Here is an 18,977-nt window from a genome sequence, read left to right on the forward strand (position 1 = left end):
GGTAAGTAGTAGTGGTGAAAGCAGCCTGACCACAAAGAGCCAGACAACTCAGGCTACAAAGCCCACCTGAAATTCTGCCCTCTGTAAAGCAGGAGGTTATTTGAACTTGTGTTGATGCAGCCTGACCAGTTTTAATTGCCTGTTTTCTTTCATCTACCAACTCCCTTGATATTCTTTTAAATCCACACACAGTCCTTCTACATCTCCCAGGTCAGGTATTTCAAAGCCTCCTCCCTGAGCAGTTTACCACACGCCAGAGCTGAGGCCGTGTGTTTTGGCAGCGAACACTGATGCAATGAGAAAGGTTATTTTACCCACGGCTCCCTGAGCATGTGAGGGAGCCTTCTTTTACTGGGAATGCTCTGTTGTCACCTTGGCTGCAATCCTCCATTAACGTGACATGGGAGACAGTGATAAGCTACAGCTCCCACTTTAGCTTTTCTTCAGAGAATTAGGAGCTCCGCATCTTGATAAAATGACACAGAATATGTTGCTCGAGAATGAAAGCGATTTTCGAGCCTTTGATTGCTGAAAGCATGCTTGATAAATTGAATGGGAAGGCATAAAAAAAAATTGGGAGGTAGCTGAGACAAGAGATGTTAACAATGAAGCTCTTATGTGAGGAGGATTCAGGTCATCAATTTTCCTTCAGTATGAATCAAATGCTGTTAGCAACATGGAATCGGCTCCATGATAAGACGCACAGACACGCTTGAGAAATTTAATGCTTTGCCCCTCGTTGCAGAATTTACAGCATTTAATCGACCAAATGGAAAGGCAGAGGCTCTTATCAACTGGAAAGCAGGAGGCGTGACAGGAGAGCAGCCTGGGATAACGAATGCACAGTGAAGTCATAGGGATGCCTGCGAAGCCACTCCAGTGTCTCAGTAATGCTGAGGTTCTCGGAGTTAATTAAATTACACCTCCCTCATGGGCACAATCTAATTTGGGATGTGATGGAAGTAAGGGTCAGCCTCCATTTTCTTCCATGCCCCAGAGGACACAGAGTATCACTGAGTTAGATGCCTGATGATCCACATCAAGGTTTGCATCCTTACCAATGAGCGCTTCTGCCTTCACCCACAAAATTTCCTCCTCTTCTTACTCAGATCACCTCGCCAAGCTCCCTTCTAAAATACTTTCCTAGAAATCTCTCTCAGCCATGCTGTGGCCTTCCATCCTTGCTATCCCCCAGTTTCATAGCGAGCAAACCTGTCTGCTTCCAAGCAGTGCTTGCTACATGCCTTGGCTCCCTCATTGCTCTCTAAATTCAGTTTGCTAGTACACAACACATAGCAGGTAGCACCTGCAGTAATTCCTTCATGTCCAGAAAAACCTTCCAAAACAACAAAACCAAACCATGCATCACTGTACAAGATGATCCTGTTGTTCATCAGCCTTTTATGCCCCTTTCTTCTCTCTCAAAGGTGCTTACAGTATCTTTTTTGAATCAAAATTTCTCTAAGAGGCAAAAGTACTTGTCAGACCAAAGAGCTGTGTACACAGATGCAAGCCTTTTTGTGCAGAAAAATCACAACTATTAATTAAAATTAAGATTCTGCTAATATAGACACTGTCATTCTTCCCCATTACCTTCTAAATGTTGGTAAAAAAGGATACCTTGTGAACTTTACAGATTATCCAATATGTTCCTTTGGCATCTATTGATGTAACCACACATTTTAATACACAAGATTGTCACAAACATCCAATTTTCTAGTATTTCTTCGGAAACAGAATTTTATTTACTGTTCACAAGTAACCTCTCCCATATGAATTAATGCTAAAATAAATCTATAGCACCCATTTCCACATCAAGCAGCATCTAAGCAGAAAATAGAGCAGAAAAAGAAGTTACTGGCAGTAATAGTTTCAAACATCTATCTAGGGGACTTCTCCATACTCACAACAGTGATTCAGCACACAAAAGGCATCTTCAGTAATCTGAAAGGAACCTGCTAGTACTTTTTTTTTTAATTATGTTCATTGAGTCACAGCATCTTTTGGCTTCTGGAGAGCCAAGAGGCAAATTTATTCCTCTACTATCTATAGTGTCAGTCCTCCCAACCCATTCTTCCCAGAATTTCTGCCCTGACAAGCATTTCATTCTTTCTATTGATCCAAAGCACACATTAAAATGGCTTGCAGAGGAGGAATTGCCCTGTCTTTCCTCTGTTCAATACTTGCCATATCAGAAGGGCAAAAGCCTTGTGTCTGGAAATGATAGAGGAAAGGGACGAGTTACAACTTCACACACAATGCAGCAGATTCCTGTCACTCCCAGCTTTCCTGTCCAGTCTGGGCTCAGTAACCCTCCTTCCATGAGGATGCCCAAACTCTCCTGCTGCCTTGATGAAGCCACTGGGCCCAGCCAAGGATCTCCAGTGCAAGGGAGAGGATCTCCCTTGCCCTGTGCTACTCATGAGCAGCTGCTGGCAGGGCCACTGATTGTGATCACTTAGTACAAAGTCATCATCTCTGGCATGGGAAGGATCCATGACTCTTCCAAATGAACTCACTGACTTGTGGAAAAAGGGCACTGGGGGAAAAATCTCTGGAAACAGTCTCTGCATTTCATGACTAGAAACCCAGTCTTCCCTTGAGCCCTGTGGGAATTGCCCACAGGGCTGTGATCTCAAGGTGGCATTTATCTCCTGACAAGCTGAAAGAACAGTTTTCATCAAAGAATAACGTAATCAGGAAAACAATGATTAAAGAATAATTCTCATGCTGTATTCGCACATCAATCAATCCTCCAAAGCAAGGTATAGATCCAGACAAAGAGGTAATCAACTTTTTAATCACAGGAACGACTTTTTGAATGGCATTGCTTCTTGTTTCAGAAAACAGAATCTGCTGCACTCCTCAGCTGAGAGAAAATTTGTTTTCTTCAGTCTTTTTCTAAGAAAGCACACAAGAAAAATCTGTAGGAACATAAGAAATGCCAGAGGCTTTGACCATACAACTCTGCTCCTGCTGCCCTGCTGAAATTCTCATTTGTTCACTCACCCAGTGCAGGCAACTGAGGTACTCAGGTACATAACAACGAATTACCCTTTCTGCAACTTAATTCTTGACCTGAGTAGGTCTCTAGCTTTCATTTTAGGGCAACAAAGAATAAGAATTATTCAATGACCCACACATTGCACGTTTCTGGGTGGAACTGGGATGAGGGCGGGAGGGTGTGGGAAGCTGCCCTCCCTACTCTGTTGAATTTGAAAATAGCATGTTTGCATGGGACAGGGAATCAGAGATTTTGGCCATGCCACCCACTGTCCCTCAGAACCGCTGCCTGTGTGCCTCCCAAACTTCAAACTAGCTCCACTTCACCATGCAAGAGAGCAATTTTGGGAGTCTATACAAAAAATAGAAAAGAAAGAGGCTCAATTTTGAGTACTCTGTAAGTGCCACAAAACACCTGTGAGCAAACTGCACAGTGTATGATTTTCAAGACCAAAGTGACAAATTCCAGACCATATTACTGGGGGTGTCATAGAGGCAATTAAGCAATCACCCAGAGATTTAGATTATCAGAGAATCCTGCTGTCAGCAGTAATCAAAGGCATCAAATACATCTGCAACAAACAGGAGCAGCAGCAGAAGAAAGATCAGTGACATCAATTGATTCCAAACAACCTACAGGAAAAGCAAATGCCATGGACAGGCAGGAAGAGATCTCTTTCTACACATAACAGATATATAAACCTTAAAAACCCCAGGTGGTGTTCACACTGAGAAAAGTAAATGCACAGAGCTGGCAAGGCTGCTGGTTAGGAGAAAATAAACCTCACTACTTTCCCCAGAGGTGCCCAAAAGCTCTAAGACAATATCAGGATGCAAAAAAAAAAAAACCAAAAAAACCCCACAAAAAACCCCAAAAAAACCAAAAACACCCCCACCCCCCAAAAAAAAAAAAAAAAAACACCAAAAAACAAACCAAATTTTTAAAAAATGAGAAAAACACGCATAATTTTATATATGGTGAAACAGGAAAACAGGACAGAAGTAATCAGAGGAGAGGAGGCAAGAATTTCCTCTAAAGGCAAGTTTTACTATCATTGCCTGCTTCAGGACTACTGAGTCCTAAGCACTCCTTCAGCCTAATCTCCATAAAATAAGTATGGCTGGCTGAACACTCAATTTGGGAAAAAAAAAAGATCTTGACAAAAATTAAAATTTATAGTAATAGCATGTATTTGCATATAGCATAAGTGGAAAAGTCATGAGCAAATAGCAAATGAGTACCTATGTGACCTGGTCTAACAAATCCAGAAGAAATAATTCCTCCCATCCCTCTATAAATCCCTGGTCAGCAGTGTTGCTGGACACATCAATAAAGCATTATACCATCCCCTAACCAGAGGATCAGTTCTACCCCAGCCAACCATTTGAAAGCTTTTCTGGGGGGGAAACAGCCTTTTCCCCCTACCCTTATGTCCACACACACTCACACCCCCAATTACAACACAATTAAGTACTTCTTTGTAGATGTTCCAACTTCACAGCTGAAGTTCTACAGCTTAGAGTAGAAAGCCTTCCCACACCTACAGCTTCAGCCTTCTCACAGGTATGAGTAATAAAACACAATCTGAGAAACAGCCATTCAGGATAAATTCTGTCTTGGAGAAGATGAAAAATTCATTCTCTCCCCAGAGCAAGCTGAAGCAGTCAGGAGTACTCATGTCTTTTTGCTATCAACTCAATTAAGCACGCAGTAAGGATTGCAGGGTAAAATGTAGAATGTATTTGCATGCATGTAAAATGCAGACTCAAAGAGTCTTAAAATGCCCTTATAAATACAGAAAAAAATAGACCAATAAAATATTTTGTAATGACTATTTATGTTTGTATAACAACTCATTATTTCAATTCTCCGCATCAGGGATTTCTTGTTTCTTTCCTCTACCCCTTAAATAAATCTAAATAAATTATACATTTAAAAACAGGCTATGCATCTATAACAACAGAAACAAATTTCATTTAACATCCAGCTGTCAAAGCCAGCCCTTCTGTCACTCTTTATTCAAGTCTGTTCTACATAATTCATGTCATCTTAATTATTTCCTTCTCTTTCTGGGTAGGATGGCACTTAAGGACGAGCCACTTCCAGCACAGTCATTTCCTTTGGAGATGATACGACTGCATGCCATGATCACTCACAAAAAACCAAAATACACTCGTATTTTAAGGTCTCCAGGTGGGGAATGATGTATGTGCAGATGCTATCATGATGGGACCTCACCTAATCCACATACTACACAATAAAAATAGCAGCCCGTGCTATTAATAGCCTCCCTTTTTTCTCCTTTAACTCCTGTATGAACAGATGTTGACAGAGTTCATGGGAAGCAGAAGACAGAAGAAAAGAGCATTAACTCAAACCAGACTGGTATCTTTTTTCTCTTTTTTTGGTTTTTTAATTAAATTCCCAAAATTAAAAATTATTAAGTCTCAGCCAAGGCCCTTGCTTTCCTCCACCACTCTGTGCCAATAGTCAATTAGCAGGATTTACAAACAGACCTTTAGTCACAAGTACACTAAAATATGTCTAAAGCAGTACAGGCATCACTCTAGAAATATCTTATCCCATTTGCACAGGATAAATAATTAAATTGTTTTAAGCAGTCTAATCTGTTAATGCCTGAGAGGCCTTAATTTTGGCTACTAAATATCAAGAAGCTACTTTTGTCCATTCAATATAGTTAATAGCCATAAATCAACTTCCTCACTCTACATGACTAATGAATTTACTACATGATGGAGAAAGCCAATTCCTCGAATTAACCAGGTTTCACTGTATAATGCTCCTCATCCTCCCTACAGCCCAGCACATTTCTCTGTCCTTTCTGTGGCCTCCTGAAAGCTGCAGCAGGGGACTTGCAAACGTGATAGCCTGGATCCTGCTAACATTTGCTTGCAGAGATGACCACCGTGATTCAGGAAGTGTTCTCAGTTGAACTGAGCTACTAAATCTCAACAGCGCTTTGCATTACCCCAGACCCTCCAGAATCAGGTTCTCCATGCTCCAAAAACACTGTTAGAAACATCATTGATCACACCCAGGCTCCAAACAAACCTGGGGTTGCTTCCAGTGCACGCAGCCCTATACTTTTCACCCTGCTCTGCTGCTCACGTTGCCTTGCACACCATCTCAGGTTGCTCAGAGCCTCAGCAAAGCATGATCATTTGCTCAAAGCTGAGCTGAAATGGCAGCAAAAGTCTCCACAGCCAGGGCTGTTGCCATCTCAGAGCACAGCTCAAGGCCAGGAATACAAACACGGATTGATCTGCTAGCACTGGCAGAGCCACATGCACAGACCAGCAAAAGCCGGGGGACTCACCTAATTAGGAGCTGGGAAGATTGAAGGGGCTGGACACAGCCACAGAACAGAAGCACTGTAAAACATTAACTTAATTCCATACCAGCTGACTGTGCAACATCAAAGAAATCCCAGCTATATGATGCTCCCCAGCAAAATACAGATTGCCTCTCCAGTGCCAAAAGAGGACAAGCAAAAAGGATTTTACCTACCCACCTGCTTCCCCACATATTGCTGGCAGTAGGAAGACACTGCAAATAGGAATGCTCTCTCTGGGGGAGCTGTCCCGATGGGAGGCACCTGCTGGTGCAGCCACAGAAAGGCTCTCTGGAACACAGCAGATCCTGAGCACCTCCAAATCAGGGCACTCTGACTTCACTCCAGGTCAGTACAGGACCTACACCTCCACACAGGCTAATAACAGTCCCTGAAACCATATTTTTAAAAAAGGACATAAGGATTACTTAGAAATAAGCAATAATAGCACAGAGAGAACACAGTGATCACCTGGGAGGAAAAGGATGCTGAGAAGCGCCTATGAAGAAAGAAAAAGTCCAGCAGAAAGTAAAGCCAGGAGAAAATGGAATCTATTAAAGCAAGAGTTACAGCTATCTCTGATGCCGAATAATGAGATGATAATAACATGATAATCAAATGAAAAGCTTGGGCAAGAAGGAAAAATTTAAGCAGCTGGAAGTCAAAAGCTAAATTCTTGGGCATGCTCCAAAGCCAGCTCTCTTGGACCCCATTTGCCTACTGTGGGGTCTTACACACAGTAGGCAGAAGTGGGATATACAGTCACAGTGTGAGGTCATTGATCAGCAGTCATAAAAGTTTGGAGGTGCCAAGCTGAAAGTCATGACACCTGTGTAGGATATTAAGGCAGAAATTTTTCAGCATTGTATGTGACGTAGAAGCATGGGCTTAACAGATACCCAGGGCAGGATAACTTTCTTGCTTTCTTTTCAGTTTTGAAGAAACCCAAATGACCAACATCTACATCATAATACAATTTGGATTTGCTAGTCTGCTGCAATACCTTTGGGGTCTTGTGGGTGTTACCAGCTCCTGGTATCAGCTCCGAAGAGACTCTGTGTTGCTTCTGCTTCCTTCTTGATATCAAATCAGTTCTGTTCTTTGTGCAAGTGCAAGGCAAGAATTGTGCTGTTTTCTCTTTTAAAAAGTCTGTCATTTGCTATTTTTCTGTGCACATGTTGCTGTACTTTCTCATATGCACATCCTTCTCTACATATATGCAGTCACTCTAGATGTATATACAAACATGACAAATGTTGCACATTAAAGAAATGCATATACTTAAAACATCATACTGCATCCTGTCTATTTTGCCAATAGCCATCTGGGAGAGGGAAGGAAGCACAGAGAAACACTTCATGTAACCAAACTAGACTTTGTACACTTTTCCAGAAAGAAAATGTTCCGGCTACTCTTTCTTTTGCAAGTTAACCATTACTGCAATAGCTTTACCCAGATAAAGACAACCAAGCTATGCCATACAGCAACCAACTCCAGCAGGCCACCACCTTTATTTTCAGTGTATTTTTAAATTACACAGAAGACAGGACAGGCACATTTTCATAACCTTTACAAAAGATATACCCCTGCAAATGTCAGTGTCTCAATTTTTTTTCTTTTCCTGTGTGGTCAACGTGGTTTTGTATGATTTTGCTCTAGTTAAGCCCTCCCATGGACCACCAGCAACTGATGATGGTTCTTCTCACAGCACAGGGATTTCAAAATTACCCAGTGTTTACTTCAGGGCCTCATACTCACAGCTAAAGCCCTTCAGCCATTCCTGTAGCCAATGCTAAACACAACTTTAAATTAGCACCATAGGCACTGCAGCTTTGTTTATCTTCTTACTGAGAACACTGGACTGTGACCAATCTGTCCTACAGATTTCCTCTTTCCTGTAATGCCCCTAATAAAATTTGTGATATTCAAAAAGTGGTATGCTCTTGGATTTCACATTCCTCTTTCACAGCTGCATTATTCCTGCTGAAACAGTGGAATGAAATTATGCATGGAAACTCTGCTGAGTTTTCCTCTTCATGGAAGATGACAAAATGCACAACATGCTCAGAATTCAAATCAGAACCAGAAGGGCCCCGATTCCATATACATGTTATCAATATGGTGCACATTTGGAAATCACACAGTATTTGCCAAACTTGAGGGCGTCCCCCTGGGAGAAAGGGGATTAATATGTAACCTTAGGTTAAAAGAGGTTACACAATCAGGACTTCCCATACCAACAGTGAGGAAAGTGAATTCATGGCGGAGATACTCTGCTGCTGAAATGCAAGCAAACACTGGAAGAAACTAACATGATTAAAATACATGAATTAATTATTTTATGCAGAAGAGCCCCAAAACACAGATTTGGCAGGTATACTCTTCAAACTTGCTTATTTATTCATTAATTTTAGTGGCCTTGCTGTACTTTGTGAATTATTCTCCATAATTCAAGCAGACATGTAAGAGAGTTCCCACATATTTTAATACATATTCTGGAGTCTCAAAAATAAAAATAAAAATTGAACTATGTATCCATTTCTATGGGTGCATATTTGTGTACATCTCCAAAGATGACAGCTGGAAAAGGGAATATTGGGGTTTAATCTCTTAATTATGCTTTTTTCCCCCTCCCCTCTTACCGCATTAATTTGGCAGTAAAGGTTTCTGCTCTCAGCAAAGTCTGAGACAACAAAGCTTCTCGGAGCCCTGATTTTTGGCACCACCTCACTCCTACTTTATGCTTGAGGCTACTTCCCCTCTGACTGATTCTTAATTTGAATAAGCTTTCACTGAAGACTGTATCAGAACTGCAGCAAGTTAATCTTATTAAACCATATGAGTTTAAAAACTCATAGCTTGATGTCAGGCAGGCTGTTTCCAAATTGGTATACTTAAGATCCAAATTAGATCAGGAGCAAAATATTAAAAGGCAGTAGAGCCATTTAAGAGTGAACTTCCATTTTGAAAAGAAATTTCTGGACATTGAGACCTCAGGACTCATGCCAGTTCAGTGAGAGTCAGGCTCCTGGCTGCAATGGGTGCTTTTAAGTGCTTTTAAACCTTTAAAATTTAAGCTATGGAGAAAGGAATAAAGGAATTCATTTCATCTATTGTCAGTACAAGCACAAATACCTGGGTCATTCTGAAGGATACTTTATGTATAGAAGGTTTCTACACCAAACCAAAGTTTCCTGATAAAAAACATCTTTGGGGCACACTGTGTCAGCCGGCATTGAATCTGTTAGCTGATGCAACAAAGTGCCTTTTAAGCACTATACAACAAAACCTCCATCCTCTTTCTCTCCCTTTACTCTATTTTATAGAGTACTTTTGGTTTTTAAGTGTTTACAACTTCAGTATCCCTTCAGCCACCTCTGGGCATAGAAGGCTTCCCCCCACAATCAATAGACACGGGGGAAGCAGTGATTATAGCGCTTGGCTCACCAACCCATGTGGTTTGCAGCAAAGTAGGTGGTGGGTGAGCTGCCCTTGACTTCCAGTGATTTGGTGAGGTGAACCACTGGGTGCTTTTACCACCTGGATGCCATCCAGGCCACAAAAATAAAGAGAGACCTCTCTCTTTGAGCAGAGATTTCCTGGAAGGCTTGTACCTCCATGCTGACCTCAGGCAGCTCCTGTCACATGCACGGCTACACAGGCTCCCAAGTGTTCTCTGGACTGCAGCCCACCACAACAGGCACTCCCCTGCATTGTTTGGTGCCTGCCTTTAACTCTTTCCATCTAGCTCCAAGTGCAGCTAATCAAACAAAATTGATTTTCCAGAGCTCTAGCTAATCCACTGCATCGAAGGTGACCTATATTCTTTGTGTGTATGTATCATTAAGGGGTTCGGGGTCTTTTTAAGGTGTCTTGGATTGTAGATACCTGTCTTCAGCTCTCAGCAACCTTGCCAATAATTAAAAAGGGTGTTGAGGTGCATTTCTGACACTGGCAGGCTTGGGATTTTTAAAAGAAGTCTTCTTTGCTCCCTGAAATATCAATAATGACAATGACTCATCTCATTTGTACATGAAATTTTCCATGACCCACAGGAAAATCACTTGGGATACCAACTTGAGCACACTTCCAGTCCACCAACATCTGTACCAAGGTTATAGTGCTCCACTATGTGTGACTGAGACCCTGGATGCCTGTAACAGGAACTATCCTTTTTCCAGAACTAACCTTGCTCCCTCCAACCTAATGGACCCTGGTATTTTACTCCACACATTCGCTAGTATCAAGGACCAGACTCTCCTTTTCCATCAGTACTAGCTGGCACCACTGTAATCGTTTAAGTGGAACAATCTGTTCCAAGCAACCAAGAGAACTAATAATTTATTAGGAGCAGAGCAGGCCTTTTAGGGAAGGATGCAATTGTATTTGTGTGGGTGTAATACTCGAGTCAAAAGGGACACTCTGTGTAATTCAAAGCCACTTGGGAAAAGGAAGAGCGGAACCAGGCTTTACAGAGAGAAATGACCTCAAACTCTCAAATTTATCACACATTTTTTTCTCCCTCTTCTGTCCTTTTGGGTTTGCTTAAAAATGAAGGGTATTCAGGGAGAACAACAAGAACCTTCACATACTTGTAACAAAAATCCATACCAGCTCCCGCGAAAATATTTGAAAGATCATCATGTTCTCCCTTGGAGAACAGAAAGGTTAGAAGCCATATGACAAATGAATACAAGCTAAGGAACAGAAATGGCAAAGGTGGTTTGGATGCCTCTGTCTCCACAATGAGGAAGGATGGCAAAAAAAATAAGATCTAACATTAATTTTTGACACAGGAAGCTATTATCCTGCTGGACTTAGAGCACTTATAAGTCACCAGGACCAGGGACTTAACAAGACTCAGAAAGGATTTGACCATTTATACAGACAGAAAAAATTCACAATTAAAATTATGGCGGAAAAGCTAAAGGGATACCAAAAATCTTGGGCATTGGGGTGAAAGGCAATCTTTAACTATGAGGGATCAAGAACAAAAAAAGGCATAGGAGTGGCAGAAATAGTCCCTGCCCACTATGGGATGCCAGATCCTGCCCTGAGGTAGGCAGGACAGCAGGCACAGGGGGAAACCAGTGACTGCATGGGGCAACTCTATTCCCCTTCTGGCATCTTTCCTTCTGGCCAGCACAAAATCCTCCCTTCTCTTGCATTAATTTTATAGTTCTCTATTGTTGTCTTGCCCATAACTCAGTCTTCCATTTCTCACAGTGTCTCTGTGATAAAGTTTTTCCCTTCCTTGTCACCAGCCCTACTCTGGGTAAAAGCATGTAATATACTGCCTGCTACCAGCTGCAACTCTCGGTAACAGACTGAATGCTGAGGCCATAATTCAGTCTGGAGACTCCACTACTGCCCATAAACCACTCCCTGTCTCCCAGTTTACGATGTCAGCAGGACTCAAGCTGAATTAAGGCTTCTACTCAATATAACTGACACCAATGTATTATCTTATACATAATGCATAGAAGATGGTTCTAATCAAATTCCATATCCTGCCCTTTCTTTACATCACAAATGTGGCCTGGCATTTCTTATTCACTCCACTCACTGATATATAAAATCCTTCTCCTGAATTACAATGGGCAGCAAAACCTGTTCTTGGGTCACCGCTTCCAGTAACTGTCATTCCTTCCCTCTTTTTCCCAAAGAGGTTGAAATAAACTTCAGTTTATCCTTCTAACAAAACTCACACCTAAATTTAAGGACCACATTGAACTGATCATCCAGGAACACTGCCTGCATCAGTCCGTATTTATGATGCTGGCAAGCAAATTATTTGTGTCTAATGGGCATCTTTTGCCTGTTTGCATTTGGTATCAGCAGAGTGATCACACAAAATGCACAGCCAAGCTGTGGATGCCAAATTGCAAGCGTGCAAAGGTGAGGGAGGTCTGCAGAGAGCGCTTCCAGCCCTGCAGAGAGGCACAGAAATCCCAGGCACACACGCAAAGGGTGTGGTATAAGCCAGTGCTGGTTTTACATATCTTGGAACAGAACACGGAACTCAAGCTCCAAAGATTCCACAAATGATGCAGTCAAAAGTGTGCTGAATGAAAGTTTTGAAATGTCCTAGAGAATAGACAGTCCCCTGTGTATAAACCCAATTTCGACCTCAGGCACAGACTAACTGAGCTCTTTTGTACATGAAGAAAGAAAGAAGCAAAAGAAAGTGATATAGATGCATTACTTCAAAGCCATCTTACCTCACAGCCCTTCAGACATTATTCCTAACCAGAAAACCAACCAGAGAAGAAGTGTGCATACATCTTTCTAATCAAAAGAAACTTTTGCTTTGTTATCTTAAGATAGTGTAAGTCCACTTAGCCTGAACAAACCTTGCAGACTATCTTGCAATGCTTTGCACAGATTTAAGCCTTGTGACAACAAGACCAAGCATCTGAAGGCCAATTCCTGTGACAGCCTCACATGACTGCCACATTCAGGTGGATGGAAGATGCAGGAAGACTGAGCAAAAGCATCTTTAATGTTTATCACTTCAGCTACTTAGATAATGGACAGGAGGTGCCACAGGAAGCATGGAGATGTCACCATCATATTTTCTGAGAAATCCCTCCCACCAGGATTTCTTCTCCCGGGAAGCTGAGAAGCCTCAGAGAAAAAAGAAAATATCTCATTTGCTTCTCCCTGTTTTGCTGCTTTGGAATGTGGTTGGAGATTGTTTATCCAACATGTGAATTGCTTTTACTTAATGACCAATCACAGTCAAACTGTGTTAGGACTCTGGAGAGAGTCATACGTTTTCCATTATTATCTTGTTAAGCCTTCTGTAAGTATCCTTTCTCTAAACTTCAGTATAGTTTTAGTAAAGCATTCTTTAATATAATATAATATCATAAAATAATAAATTAGCCTTCTAAGAACATGGAGTCAGATTCGTCATTTCCTTCCTGCCATGGGGGACCCTGAAATACCACATGCAGATGCCTGCCTTTAAACTTTGCTCTTTGGGCACTTTGGATAATGCTTGCATAGTACAAAACACGTTTCAGCCAAAGCAGAGAACAACACCCAAGAGCCTAAAGCTGCATCTTCCCTGAGCATCCTTCTTGTGCATCCAGGACTCTGCTGCCAGCAACACATCCATCCTTGCTCAACCCTTCCTCCCACGTTAACAATTGAGCTGATGCTTTCAACAAGCCTCAAACACTCTGAAGGAAAAACAGATGACAGGAGTATGTTTCACAAAGGTCTTCTCCCAGTGGAAAAAGCTACATGTGAAAGGCTGCCAAGAGCTGGCCAGTTTCTTCCCTCTGACAGGCTGGAGGTGGCCACTTTCACACTAGTTAAGTAATAACCCTGAATTTTTCCTGCATGGTTTTCAGCACATCATGTGTTCAGAGATTCTGAGGCCACTTCAAGATATGATTTACCCAAGAGATTACCCTGTGTCTTCTCTCTCGCAGTTAAGGCCAGGGCTGGGGGGGAAACTGGAAAGAAACAAAACAAAATAGCTGGAAAAACTGAAACTTAGAGAACAGCAAAGATTAATTTCTCCGGCATGCCCACATCAAGGAGGCCTTTCCCTTTGGCCACAGGAGCTGCTGGTTGCACATTGCTTTCTCAGTTCCAGTCTGGATTTTCCCAAATGGCAATGTGCTGGAGTCACATGCTAACAGCAACCAAAACCTGACAGCCACAGCACAATGCAACCATCTATTTATTTATTTATTGTAAGTGTGGTGTTTTATAGCTGGCCACAGCTACCAGTTGGTACCCAGGGAGGCCTAAAGCACTATTTTTGATCTACAGAGCCTTCCATGGTTTGGAACCTAATTACCTTCAGAAGCTACTGCCTCCTCCTCATCTGTTACCATGGCAGCTGCAATGATCTGAGAGGTTTGAGCTGGCAAACCCTGATTTCCTAGGGTACCAGGGCAATTCCAAGGGGCTGTCACTTTAAGAATTTACTTCAACATCATTTCAGGAAAGGATGAGGTAGGATAAATTAAGACTGTGTAGGCTGGGAAGTAGCAACCTATTTTAGAGTGATTCAACAGCCCAGTGCACAAAACCCCACTAGGACTTACTGTTGTTGTTTGGTTATTTTCAATTTTTTCCCTGTCTTAGTAACACAGCATGGACCCTTGTCCCAGGGTCAAGGTTCAGATGAGATTAACAGAATGCCCTTCATTTTAAAATCTTTCCACATGGTGAGAAAATAGATGATTTAACCAAGTGGTGAGGCTTGTTTTCTAACCTTTAAAATCAGAATCCAGGGAGCGTGAGTTTCACTATACCCCACTGATTTCTGTTGGTTACAAAAAGTGTTTAACTGAAACATTAGTATTTTTCCATATTGATGCTTTTCACGTGGAGATCCCAAAGCGCCAGACTCAGGCTTCCCAGAAAGCCTAGCTTCCCATTGCAGCATCTCAGTCCTTCAGAAATGTACTTCTCATGCCATCTGTGTGGTAACAAATTTAGAAAAATGAGTAGTATCTTGGCAGTCTTAGCAAAATGTGCTCAGGATGCAAAGGAGGGTGGTGGGGGGTTCCTACCAAATAGGGCATTCAGTATCTGAGTCAGAGGTGATGACAGCATCTAAGCAGGGGGCTGTTTTCTAAGAAATATGCCATTAATTTCGTAGAGCCTGACACAACTGTGCTGCAGTTCAGCTGAAGCCATTCCCTTGAGTCCTGCTGATGGCCTTGGCAGTACAGAGTCTCCAGGTCTGCAGCTCTCCTGTCCTCTGCACCTTCCCACATGCACTGCAACCACCTACTTAACATACATGACTCTACGAGAACATCCCAAAACTAGTCTGTTCAAAACCAGCAGCCATTTTATGAATGACCAACGTGAATGATCCTATCTGTAAAATACAGGTAATCCTGCCTCTTTATTTCCCAATGCAAGTGCAGATCACTGACATTTGAGAAGTGTCTTGAAAATCACAGGAGATGATAACATCAATAACAGCACGCCATGAGATGCAATATTATTACAATAATAATGGCACTCATTTCAGACTCCTGCATTTTTCAGGTCATCAACCAAAAACATTAGCAAAATAGCCCTTCAGGAGATGAAAAATCTTTGCAGTGTAATGTAAGCTGCTTCATTCAATTTATTTATTCTCCCCTACACTGTGCAAAGTGCCTGCTACCATCCCTCCAACTACCAAGAGAATTTTGAGTGCCCTTCTCACATAAAAAGATTAGACCCTCTGATGAAACTAAAGAGAAATCTAAGAGCAGCTGACCACAGTCGTACATTCCTGCAGTCTTGCACTTTTTCTACTTTTTTTTCCCCTTTAAGTCTTGACCTGCAATCTTCATCAATGATGTCAACACCGAAACCACAGGGACAAGCCATGCAGATCAGACTGAAACCTAAAGGAAATTAGCTCAGCTAAGCTACTGCAGGCCCAGCAGGACATCCAGTAGCTCCCAGCTGTGCCTCCCTTCAGGGCAAAAGCAAGGAGATAGCTGAGCAGCTTTCAGCAGCCCTCATCCCCAAGCCAGAAGTGGTAAGGGCAGCATACAAGAGCTCTGCATGGCTCTGCTGTGGCAAAAGGCAAACACTGCCTACTTTGCAAACTGAGCTCTCTGGTTGTTGAGAGAGATGAGAGTTCCCCAGCAAGAGCCTTCCACCGCTTCTAGGGCAGAAAGAATTTTGCTTTGATCTTGAGAAAAACTGCTGAGACCTGTGAACATGTCTCCCGTCTCTTCTGCTCTGCCTGCTGGTTTTGTCATTTTGCCTCATTATTCCATCCCTCCTTTCCTTCCTCCAGAATAGAGTAGCAGATGATGGCTGAGGTAGACAAGGATCCAAAAAGCAAAAGGAAAGCCTTGCTCTTGCCTTTAGAGCAAAAAATCAAAGTGCTCTGTGTAGGTGCACCTACATGTCAGGTACTTCCTACTGTTCCTACTGGGACTTCCCTCTCTCCCCCCTTTTCAACATTTGAGGTTAAAGTCTATGGAAAAGAATGTTCCAAACTTCAAAGTTAAATGCAAAGGTGGTACTGACAGCACAAAGTTCTGGGAACATACATGCAAAAACCTGATCCCCTCTTCTTCCTTCCCTTACTTTCAACCCAAGATGCTTCCTTGGTGGGAAGCATCTACAGGAAATTCAAGACAGAACACCAAAAGCTATTTTATTCCCTTTTTCCTTTAGTGTGCTTTTAATATACTAAACTGTGTTAACATTAAAAAAACAAAGGTAACTCTTACAGGAATAGGAGGCCACTTTTCCCTATTGCTCACAGAGAACCCTGGCTGTTGGAATGGATGATATGTTCATTTTGTGGCACGGTCACTCAAGAGAGGGCATAGAAGTCTCCCATGGTACAGTGCACACAATTTACAATGGGCAGGGTTAAAATTTAATTAATTGTTGCAGGCCTTGCAAAGATGTTTCTCCAAAGAAAACATGCTACAAAATACATTTTTTTCTAATCACATCAGAAAAACTTCAGTTCATAAAGCACACTTTCTGAGCTATTAGAGACAACAGTTGCTGGGATGTTTGAAGGAGGAGCTGGCAAAATTTAAAAAAATTAAATAAAAAAGAAAAAAAAACTAAAATAGGCCTCAGAGATTTAATGTCCTATAAAATAGCCCCCTACAAGCTCTTTAAATGCCCTTTACTTCAAGCAATACTCCCCAGATTGTAGAGAGTTTCAGGGCAATACTTGCAGCAAGAACTCCTTGTGTTCCCTCTGCTTAGGGGGCTCCACAAACACACCATAAGATTTATGCCTTTCCCTTTCAAAATAACCTCATGTAGTCATGTGCAAAAATTAATTTATATAAGCACACAGAAGAAAGGAACATGTTAGCTCAGGCTGTTGGGATTTTGGTGGTTTTTTTCAGGTTTTTTTTGGTGGGGGTGGGCTGGGGGAACAGTCACTAATATCTACCATAAATCTGCTCACTCACAGCCTCAGCTCACACACCAACACCACCTCTGTCTCACACACACTTTCCTTCCCATCTTTCCCTCTCTCCCTGCCTACAGCCACGCCAGAATAAGTCTGAGTTGGCTGTGCAGTGTTGCTGATTAAAATTTGCCAGTAGTGAGACAACCGACTATAGAGCCTACAAGGGGACTGTGTATTTATGAATGCAATAATTAATTGATGCATAATAAGCACACACTGCGCATACCACTCTTCTTTCCATGCACAGACAGCTTCAATCACCATGCAGGTTTCATTGTCACGACAATCTTCAGTTCCCAGCAGCTGCTCCCCCACCCTGCAGCATTAGCAAAGACAAGCTCACTGTGTCAGAGTCTGCATTCATCTGCAAACCCACCCAAATACTGCTAGATTGATTAATTTTGAAGGTAGAGGCTTTCAGAAGAAAATGCCATAGTTAGTGCCACAGCTACTAGGCTGTCACAATTTTCCTTTTAAACTACTTTTTTCAGAGGCTCAGCTGTAAAGTGTACTCGGAACTGTGAGCTGACAGACTGGTTTGCATCTTAAGAACATATTTCATTTTAATGGCTTTATTTTTAAATTGTTTCAACTCTTTGAATTAATGGAGATTTAAAAAAAGAAATGAGACTGACAAAAATGCAAAGTAGAATATTTTATCCTTTTTTACCTGTCTTTTAACGCCAGAATTATATTTTCAAGAAACTCAATAGTACCCAATAATAGGACTGCACATTTTTCCCCCCCTTCAGCACCACTTTCTGCTACCCACAAGGAAGAACAGAGATATTTTGCCACAGAGATGAGCTTCCCTGCTAACTCTCTGCTAAGCCATTTGAGCCTGCAGTGATGATACCTGGAGGTCAGTAATCACCAGAAGCTTTCACTGCAGTGCCACGGGCACAGAAGACAATTGTGTGCCCTCCCTGACCCAAGGGCCAATGTTTATTGCAGACTTGCTACATGTAGGGGCTGACCAGAAGGTTGCAGAGCTCTGCATTTGGCTTGGGAGCCGTGGCCTAGAGGACACTAATAAATATATATATATATAAAAATATTAATACTTTGTAACAGGCCACAAAGGGGATGACATGGCTTTATTCTGCCAATATGCAGAGGATTAAGGGTTTCTGCTTGAAGCCACTAACAACCTGAACAGGAGAATTACAGTAATTCCACTAAAACCACACGGAATCCAAGGCACTGGCTGATGGCATGATGTTACCCTTCCCACTTCTCTCGAAAATGCAGCTGGCACAAACCCTATAAACAAGAATTCAACCAGCTACCCAAGGAGATACAACTTAAAGAATGGTCCTAGAGGGGCCACATGCAGTAGTGGGGACATTTGTCACAAGACTCCTTAAAGGGAAGTCAAAAATAGCACTTTGCATGTGAAACACAGCTGAAACTCATGTTGCTCACACCAGTCCATTTTAGTGCAAAGCATTTCACAGCAAACAACAGCAAGATGCTCCATTAAAACTCTGCACTGCTTTAAGCCATGAGGTCACTGTTAGGACCCAAACACATGTTGTCATGACATCAATTAGCAACACTTTGCCTATGCCAATGCCATTATTAATACCTTGAAATACGAATCTCTATTACTAATTAACAGTCAAATGCACTAAATAATTTTTCATGCATTAGGAATGTATTACTGAATTAAATTACATGTCAAGAGCTGTGACTTA

At 41.9% G+C, this 18,977-nt stretch overlaps 1 protein-coding gene across 14 annotated transcripts in view; it reads right to left on the reverse strand.

Annotated features, from left to right (window-relative positions):
• ADGRL3 (adhesion G protein-coupled receptor L3) overlaps positions 1 to 18,977 on the reverse strand; it is a 489,715-nt gene that overhangs the window by 242,569 nt on the left and 228,169 nt on the right. The gene's annotated exons all lie outside the window — the stretch shown is intronic.

This window comes from Camarhynchus parvulus, chromosome 4 (genome assembly GCF_901933205.1).
Source record: "Camarhynchus parvulus chromosome 4, STF_HiC, whole genome shotgun sequence".
Taxonomy (NCBI): Eukaryota; Metazoa; Chordata; class Aves; order Passeriformes; family Thraupidae; genus Camarhynchus; species Camarhynchus parvulus.